Below are 9,675 nucleotides of genomic sequence, written 5' to 3' on the forward strand. Positions count from 1 at the left end.
ACATTTAAATGCTCTCTATATGTATATATATATATACACATACACACATATATATTTATATATCTATATCTCAGATACTTCTCATTTAATAGAAAGTGGATAAGATTTAAAACATGCGGAGTAGGGGTAAAGGATGAGCTGTATATCCAATTCAAATTATATTAAAATCCAAATATAAAATATAAACAGATGTTACATTTTCCTAAATGAAAGCAAATATTCACTATCCCCGCCAATGTAGGTAAATTATACTATTAAGAGAAAAAATATACATGGACTGAGATACTTTCTTGCTTTGATATATGTAAAAAAATAAAAGCACTTGTTATGGTTGTCAAAATATTTAGGGTTATATGGTTAGAAATATATAATGCTACTTTTATGGATAGGTCAACTCGGGGAAATAAATTAGCAGAATCATTTGAATTAACTGTCCTCATACTGGACAAGGCTTACTTCTCTTTCTCTCTTTTTTAAAGCTTTTTGATGTATAACTGATATACAAAAGAATCACACATATTTAATGTATACATTTTGATGAGTTTGGACATAAGCATACACCTGTAATGTTATCACCACGATCAAAGTACTAACCAAATCCATCACCTCCAACAATTTCCTTATGTTCTTGTTTGTGTGTAAGAACACTTAACAGGAGATCTATCCTCAACATATTTTAAGTGCACAATGCTATGTTGTTAACTACATATGTATATGTATGTGCATATATATAAACTATTTTGTACAGCAAATCTCTAGAAGTTACTCATCTTGCATACTTTTCTAAGGTTCCTTGTACATGTGAAACATTCCATAAGATGTCCTGTGTCGCCACAGAGGATGCGACTATTTTTAGGTGGAATGTGGCAAATCACATAAGGTTTAATGGCATTAAGAGGAAAGCGAGGTTCCATACTCTCCTCTTCGTCCTTTGTTTCTTCCCTCTCAAACTCACTGACATCTTCCTGGCTGTTAGAAGTGGTGCTATAAGGGTTGATGGCTGAGAAAAGCGCTCACCTTCTTGGGACTGGGAGGCTCAGGTGAATTTTATCATTTTCTTCAACGTGTGACTCTGAAATCATTCACTGTAGGGTTTTTGTTTTTGTTTTTTGTTTTTCCCAATCAGGAACATCAAATCCATCTTCTCCTTGTGTCGAGTTTTCTAGACTGGCTTTCTCTGACAGTTTCCCTTTATCTTCAGGAAGCTAAGTCTCACAAAAGGTCCAACGTCTGTTGCAAGGCAGTGGAAGGGGAGGGTTTATTTCATTTCATAAAGTGCACTTCCAGTAGTCAGTTAAAGACATTTCAGGATCTCCTTCAAGTGAGTCTGTATCACTCTTCCACGTCTGATGTACAGGAACTTGATGTACCTCGCCATCTTTCTCGAGAGCTATTCTTCCGCGCTAAAGCTATCCTCTTCTGAATCGAGACTCAGCTTTAAATTCCAGAGAATTCATCTGAAACTGGGTCCTGCTCCAACCACTTGAATGTTCACTTACACCAGCATCACGGTCCGGATTTGATGGCATCTCTGTGAATTATCTGCTACTTCTTCCACAACATATATCCCTCGTTATGCAGAAAACCAGGCTTTCATCAAAGAAAGAGAAACGCTATCAGATTTCTGTGCTTTCTTTGTCATTCGCCAGGTAGTTCATCTGAATTTACTTCTCAGAAGTCATGGCTTCTTCCTCTGAATTCCCAAACCACTCATATCCCAGGCCTCTGGGGCTCAGGAACACACTAGGTCTGGAGGAGGTTTCTGGGGGGTAAAAGAAGTAGGACCCCTAGAGGTGTTAGGGATACCCCTCTGGCTGGGCTTCTCTGCACATCTTCCTTTCAGGCACGCAGACCTCACAGGCTCAAGGGGCTCCGGCTTGCTCGGGTCTCCCTGCGCGTCACTGGGCGTTTGCACATGTGCACTCAAGTCTCCCCATCCTCCACCAATTCCCCTTTTCATTTTCAAAATTGCCCAGGTTTGGACACAAATTCTCTTTTCATGCTATGTAAAGGTCACTAAATATTATGAAGCCAAGTAAAAGGGAAGGCAGGGTGCTTGAAGGATCATCTGAATGGGTGCAGAATTCATGGCCCATCAACGAAGAAAAGAAAGAGGGCTTTAGTAAGAATATTTGTAGATGAGTACACAGTAATAAAACATAACATAATTAGGTGAAAGCTAAAAACTTCAATTTCAGTCTTCTCACACTGTAGACAGCAAGCCAGTAGAACACCTGGGACCTAACACATAACAGCATCTAACATTCACAATGGTGAATGATTCTATGTGATACTGCTCTGATTTAATTACCTTCAGAAGTCCAAGTCTGATTCCTTCCAAAATTTAGCATCTATTGCAAGCCTAATGAGTTAAAAGTTGGAACTGCAGAACAGAGCCATTACAAAAATAGCAGTAATCAACATACTCTTACAGAACTCCTAAAGCGATGATTCACACAGGATTTCACAAAAAAAACTCCCATTAATGCTAATGAAATTGGATAAGCTACAGGCTGAAACTGTCCTATACATTGATAGGTGAATAGTTCCCTGAGGTACTTACTTAGATGAGGGAACTTAATTTTCTCTCCACTAATCCTCTCTGGATGAAAAATAAGAAATCATGCTTTCAATTTCTTTTTAAAGTGGATGGCACAAATTCAGAAGCATTCGAGTAGATTAATCAAAAGCCACATTAGGGCACAGTCTAGCTCATTTTTTTTTTTTTAATATTTATTTATTTATGGCTGCATTGGGTCCTTGTTGCTATGTGCTGGCTTTCTCTAGTTGCAGCAAGCGGGGGTTACTCTTTGTTGCGGTGCACAGGCTTCTCATTGCGGTGGCTTCTCTTGTTGCGGAGCACGGGCTCTAGGCACGCGGGCTTCAGTAGTTGTGGCTCTCAGGCTCAGTAGTTGTGGCTCGCGGGCTTAGTTGCTCCGTGGCAAGTGGGATCTTCCTGGACCAGGGCTCAAACCCGTGTCCCCTGCATTGGCAGGTGGTTTCTTAGCCACTGCGCCACCAGGGAAGTCCCTCTAGCTCAGTTTTGACCAGTCAAACCATCTTCCATTCAGATGGATGCCAGTTGGCCAAAATCTTGAGAAGTCAGTTCTGTTTGTGGCTCTGAACGTAAGCCATTAGGCTCATTCAATCTTGCTTCTTTGAGATTCTAGAAAAAGAAACTGCAATTATGTGAGGGAACTAGTTGAGAAGAAATAGAAATTCCTGATTGCCGTAGTATGAATTGAACAGTTCCATCACTGATTTAATTAGCTGCCTAGGGAAGGAAAGATCATGAAATGTTGAGTTAGAAACAATATAAGACCATTCAAAGACTTATACAAAATGATAGGACAGGTATAATTAAGTTTCTGGGGCAGAAGTGTTATTTTGTGTATTTCAGAGCAAAGTAGCAACTTTCACTACCATGTCAGGGTTTTTGGCAGATAATGATCATTATGATAATATCAACTTGGTTGTATACAATTCTCGACCAGGGCAAAATAAATTTTCTATTTATCTTCTCATTTATTACCTGGTATATAGGTAGGGCTGTGTTATGGTCTTATTTTGTAATTGACAAAGTGAGGCTCATTTTGGTAAGTTACCTCATAGAAAAAAAGTGGTAGGCCCTAAAAATAAATCAAATTGTAAATAAAGTAAGTATGTTGATTTTGATGAAGAGGATGAGGTCACAGAAAGCAGTCTTAAAATCTCATTTAGCTGATCTTTGTTCTTTTACAGCTGATGCAATTAAGCCTTAAAATGGGAATTTTCTAAAAGTCATTGCCCAGGATCTTAATGTCAGAAGAATTCTAGTGTCTTGCCTTTTGGTTAGTGATACTTAGAAAGTTTTAAAAATATGGATAGATCCCCCAATACCAAAATATATCTTTGATTATATTATCCGTGAACACATAAACTGTTGCTATTATTTGTTGCTCAGTGAAAAGTATCTGATGCTTCTTATTGTGACTAAAACCCAAATTACATTGAATTTAGCAGACACATTTTGGCTAATTGTGTGGCTTTAAGCAAATATAAAAAGTTTGCTAATTTATTAGACATTAAGAATCAGTGCCACTACCCATGGCATTTTAAAAATGACTAGTATAAAATCTACAATCATAGTTGGAGATATCTCAGTAATTGATAGGATAAGTAAAGTAAAAATCAGTAAGAACAACACTATCAACTAACTTGACCTACTTAACATTTACAGGACAGAGAGCAGAAACCTAAAACCAGAAGAATACATTATTTTTCAAGTGCACACACACTATTCACCAAGATAGATCATATTCTGTGACACAGATTCTAGAATGAAACTGCACAACATATATCCTCAGACCACAGTGGAATGAAACTAGAAATCAATCGATAATAATTGGAAAATTATCAAATATTTTGAACTTTAAAAATATACCCCTGAATAAATCCTGTGTCAAAGAAGAAAACAGAAAAGAGATTAGGAGAGATTTTGAATTAAATGAAAGTGAAAATATAACATATCAATATTTATGTGATCGGTTTAAGTGGTGCTTAGAAAAAATTGGTTACACTGGGAAAAAAAGAAATGTTTCTAATCAGTCTTTGGAGATTCAACTTAAGAAAGTAGAAAAAGAAGAGCAAATTAAATTTTAAAAAAATAATAAAAGAGCAAAACTCAGTAAAACTCAAAATATAAAATAAATACAGAAAATAAAAAAACCAAAACTGAAAAGATCAATAATAAAATTGATAAAACTCTGGCCAGATTAATTTAAAAAAAAAAGAGAGAAGACACAAATTACCAATATCAAGAATAAAAGAGGGACCCTCACCTCAGATCCAAAGACATTAAAATATACAGCAACATTATAAACAACATTATGACTATAAATTTGACAGCTTAGGTTGAATGGACAAATGCTTTGAGATAAATACCTAAAAAGGGTGAATTTTACTATATGTAAATTTTATTTCAATAAACCTGACTATTAAAAAAAGGAGAGATTGGGTTATTCAGGAAAGGAAACAAAATGTACCACTGCTGTAACTATCAGTGATATGTTCTTTGATATGCTTTACACTGATATGTTCTTTTTTTATAATGTTGTTTTTATTTAATTGTTTGTTTTTATAGCTCAGCCTAACATTTTTGGCCGACATGAAGATTATACACAGGTGCTTAAAGCTCAATCTCGTAATATCTACAAAGTACACATTTATTTCCACATTTTTCCTTCCATCATTTTTCTTTAACTGATCTTGTATTTAAGACACTTGATTCGCTTCCACTTTTTTATATTTTCTAGTACAAGTGAAGATTTTTGATATAAGATACAGAGCTAAGAGTCATTTTCCCTCCCTAGAATGTGGCAGATCCATTTGGTTACATTATTTATTTTTCCTTGATTTGAGCCTTAGGAATTTGACTAAATTGTAATGAAGCTAAAGAGTCTACATGGACTGATATTTGGGGGGGAGACTGGAAATCGTTGCATTACATTTGCCCCTCATCTCAGTTGTGGGCTTTGTGTGCTGGTAGTCAATCGCTAGTATAAAATAAAAATGCTTTCTAACATGAGCATTAAGTATTGATTAAGTTATTAATTCCCCAATAGATCCAGGAAGAGAAAAAATACAGATCAAGATAGTCTTTATTACTGAGAGTGATAACAATAACATGATAGCCATAATTTATCGAGCACTTACGTGTGCCAGTGTGTTAGGCAATTTTCATGCATTACTTGATCCTTATAACATCATGAAGACATAAGAATAATTCTCATTGTATCACAAGGACTGATACTAAAGACTAAGATATATTCTGCCAAATAAATTAGCAAAACTTAAGGGGAAAAAAATCACCAGTGTTAGCAGTGGCTGTTGGGAAATGTGTGAATTCAAACTTGCATTGTGGATGGGAGGTTAAATTGTGCAAAAAACATCTTATTAAGTAATTTCTAATATATATCAAGAGCCATGATAACGTGATACATAAAACACATGAAGATGTTTTATGTTTTGTTAGATTAAGCCTTGAAACATACTCTAAAGGAATAATCCAGGCTATACAAAATAAAAACCTGAGATTAATGATATTAATTTGAGCAGTAGCCATAATATTATTTTTTTATTTAACAATATTTAATATTGAATAATATTTATTTTAAATTTATATTTGACAATATGTAATATGCAACAATAATTGTTAAATAAAATGTAATGTAGCCATATGACTTTATATTAAATGCAATATGCCACACACCCAGCCATATGTATATATGCATGCATATGCATAAATATATATATATACATATACATATGTGTGTATAAAAATAAATACAGCTCTATATTTACATTTCCTTTGATTAAAACTATTTTCAAAAGTGTGATGCACAGACTAGATTGAAGTGGCCAAAAATTTAATGTCTAATATTTCTCACCATTAGGTTATATTCCCGCAACAGTGAATTATTTATAGTACTCCAAGTAAAGCTGTGGCGTGAGCTTTGATTTGTGTATTTCTTTTTCCTGGAATGATCTTCCTGTCCTTCCTATTTTGAGGCAGCCCAACGTATTCCTTAAGATAACACCCAGGAATTATCTTTTCTGAGACTCTATCTCTACTTCCTTTCTATGTACACCTAAGGTTCCTGCTAACAGTTCTATCCTAGACTCTGACACATTATTATAAGGTGGTCTCTTTGTTGGCTTTGTAGGAGGCTTCCATCTCCACTGGGACCCTTTGTGAGCTCAGAGACTGTTCCCTTTCTTCTTTATCTTCCCAGGATCTAGCAAGTTCTGGATGTATAGGAGCATCAGAAACATCCCAAGAACTGAACCTGTATGACCTGAAGTTTAAGCAGTGTTTATAGTAAGATAGTATGATTACATTAAGATAGTAAGTTTTCATTTTTAAATTTCTCATAATTTTACACTGTGGTTATATTGTTTTTATAATGATGAAAATATGTGCATTCAAACAAAATGAAATAGGATGCCAATGCATACTAATGTCTATCTATAATTTTATCAATACCACTCTTCAACCAGCAAATTGTAGGAATACCTAGAGATATAAGTATATTTCATGACAAACTTTAAATGTTTACTTGAAATCTGGGGTCAAAATTGAACAAAACTTGTATGAAAAAGGAATAGTGCATGTCCATAGAAGTCAACCCTATATGTCATTGAAAAGTCTATTGAAGCATGAAAACAGCAAATAATTTAGACAAACGTAAACAAATAAGTATTGTTACAAAACACAAATATATATAGCTGAGGGTAAACTCTGTCAGCTAACAAGGAAAACTAAGTGTCCTTAAAAAATTAAAACAGAAGGAGGACTTAATAAAGATGGCAATTATACAATATAGAGAGATTCCAGATATTTGGCTAGGAAGATGTCCTTTCATAAGCATACAATTTGTGTGCACTCTAACACCATCGTGGACACGTGACACGGCATTTTGAACTCCTGTGATTGTTTTGATTTCTGGGAAGTAAGGGAGCGGTAGAAGGAAATTATTTTAAATTTCCTAAAGACACTTACTTGAGCAGGCTTCTTAGATTTACTGCACAATGGTTGGGTAGCTGCTTTTTGGCTTCAGTGGAGACCTGATTTAGGGAGCGTATACCAACTAATCGCGGGGTGTTAAAACAGGAGGAAAAACACAGAACTTGTGTGGGAATACTGAGCCTCTCTGAGGTGGTATTTTTCTTTCAGAATACCACAGTAAGATACCGTCTGACACATTAAAAGTTCTGGAGGCCAAAAAGTTTATTTGAAAAACCCTATTGTGACACCCTAAGTAAAAGAATCTCTACAAAGAGAAAGCTGAAAAAAATAAGCCAAAAATAGAAATCACAGTACAAAAGGAAATAACTAAGTTAAAGCACAGACATGATAACTAAGCATAGAACAGAACATCTTTGATCCTAAAGGCATCTCCAGAAACCATCAAAGGCAAATGTTACAGGTAAAAGAAATAAAAAGGATTACCTCGAGAGAAAGGAAAGGCATATATTTAGATGCACTGTTAGGAGAGAAAACAAAACCAGGCAAGCAGCGAAAGATCTGAAAATTGAAAGGGAAAATCAAATCAGTGGCTTTTCGGCCTCATCCATCTGCCCGCACCCAGAAAGCGCACTTTGGAGTCCAATAGAGTGAAAACAGGACTGGGCAACTTCAGCAGAAACACATCCTCTCCATTTTTAGAATAATGAAAACAGTAACACAGGCATGACTGGGAACCAAATAGGAGAAACATCCAGGAAATTGCAGAAGGGACAGTCAGAGAGGCAGTGAAAGGGAGTTTATTCATTGGAATGAAAATTCAGCATGGCTGGACCAGGCTACATGTTTCAATGGCCTGGAAAAAAACAAGTGTGCTGAGAAAACTGTGAACTGTCTAATGATCACATTTGGTCAAGCAAGAAAAAGTTTCTGGGCTGCTGGGGAAGAGCTGGATCTAGCTCGGAAGTGATCATAGGAGGCTGTTTAAATTCCCAATCATGGCACTGAGTCATCATCTGCCCACAGCGTTTCTCCCACAGCACCTCCTCCTTGGGTCCGTGGCATGGGCTCTCTGTCGTTGTCACAGCTGCTCCTGAGAATAAACCCAGACACTTTACTGAGGTTTAAAACAACCTATGTCTTCTGGACCATGCCTTCACGCCAGCCTCTCTCCTATCATTCTCCCCCATGTTTACTAAGCTCCGGCCACTTTTTCCTTCCACCAGTACTTGAAGCTCAGCCATCAAATTTGTGTCTTTACACATGTTATTCCCCCTGGAAAACGTCATCTCCATTTCCCCTCATTCAGGTATCACCTTATCAGAGAGGTTGTACACCCCTCTATCCTTCACTATCACATCACACTTTTAATACCTCATAAAATGTATCAACATGTGAAATAAGCATGTGTAATTATTTAGTTACTCTGCTTTTTATGACTCCCACAAAATATAAACTCTAAGAAAGCAGAAACCTGGTTTGCGCACCACTCAGCCTGAAACAACTAGAGGACTGAATACTATCTAGCAAGAATTCAGTACATGTTTCTTTAATTAAGGGGTCGATTGGCAGAGGACCAGTGATCATCCCAGGCTTGAAGCAAAGATGAGGAAGAACAGACACATTGTTTCAGGAAAGGTGCAGGGCATGTTATATACATTACTTCATTTAATGCTCCACCAAACCTGAGATATAGGTATTATTATCCCCACTTTACAGATAACAATTGAGGCTAAAAACATTGCAATAACTTAAAGTCATGTAAAGAGGGAAAAGTTCGTTTCAAATCTGATTCTGGATTCCATGTTCTACCAAATTTACCGTACTGACCCTTCATAATTTTGGTCATTTCCTTCCCTAATCGGCTCATTTTGCAACATCTTCTGTGAATCAGACACTATATATAATAACCTTCTTCCTTGAGTGATATCTTGTTCTGATCATCAGTTGGACTTTTAGCAGAAAATATGTGAATTCAAGATGCTACCTATTGGGCTTCCCTGGTGGCTCAGTGGTTGAGAGTCCGCCTGCCGATGCAGGGGATGCGGGTTCGTGCCCTGGTCCGGGAAGATCCCACATGCCGCGGAGCGGCTGGGCCCGTGAGCCATGGCCGCTGAGCCTGCGCGTCCGGAGCCTGTGCTCCACAACGGGAGAGGCCACAGCAGTGAGAG

General features: G+C 36.7%; 1 pseudogene; it reads right to left on the reverse strand.

The window, feature by feature from the left end:
* Window positions 1-379: 379 nt before the first annotated feature.
* Window positions 380-1,529, reverse strand: LOC131765239 (E3 ubiquitin-protein ligase Mdm2 pseudogene; annotated as a pseudogene).
* Between the last annotated feature and the right edge of the window lie 8,146 nt (window positions 1,530-9,675).

The sequence above is a fragment of the Kogia breviceps genome, chromosome 11, assembly GCF_026419965.1.
Source record: "Kogia breviceps isolate mKogBre1 chromosome 11, mKogBre1 haplotype 1, whole genome shotgun sequence".
NCBI classification, from domain to species: Eukaryota; Metazoa; Chordata; class Mammalia; order Artiodactyla; family Physeteridae; genus Kogia; species Kogia breviceps.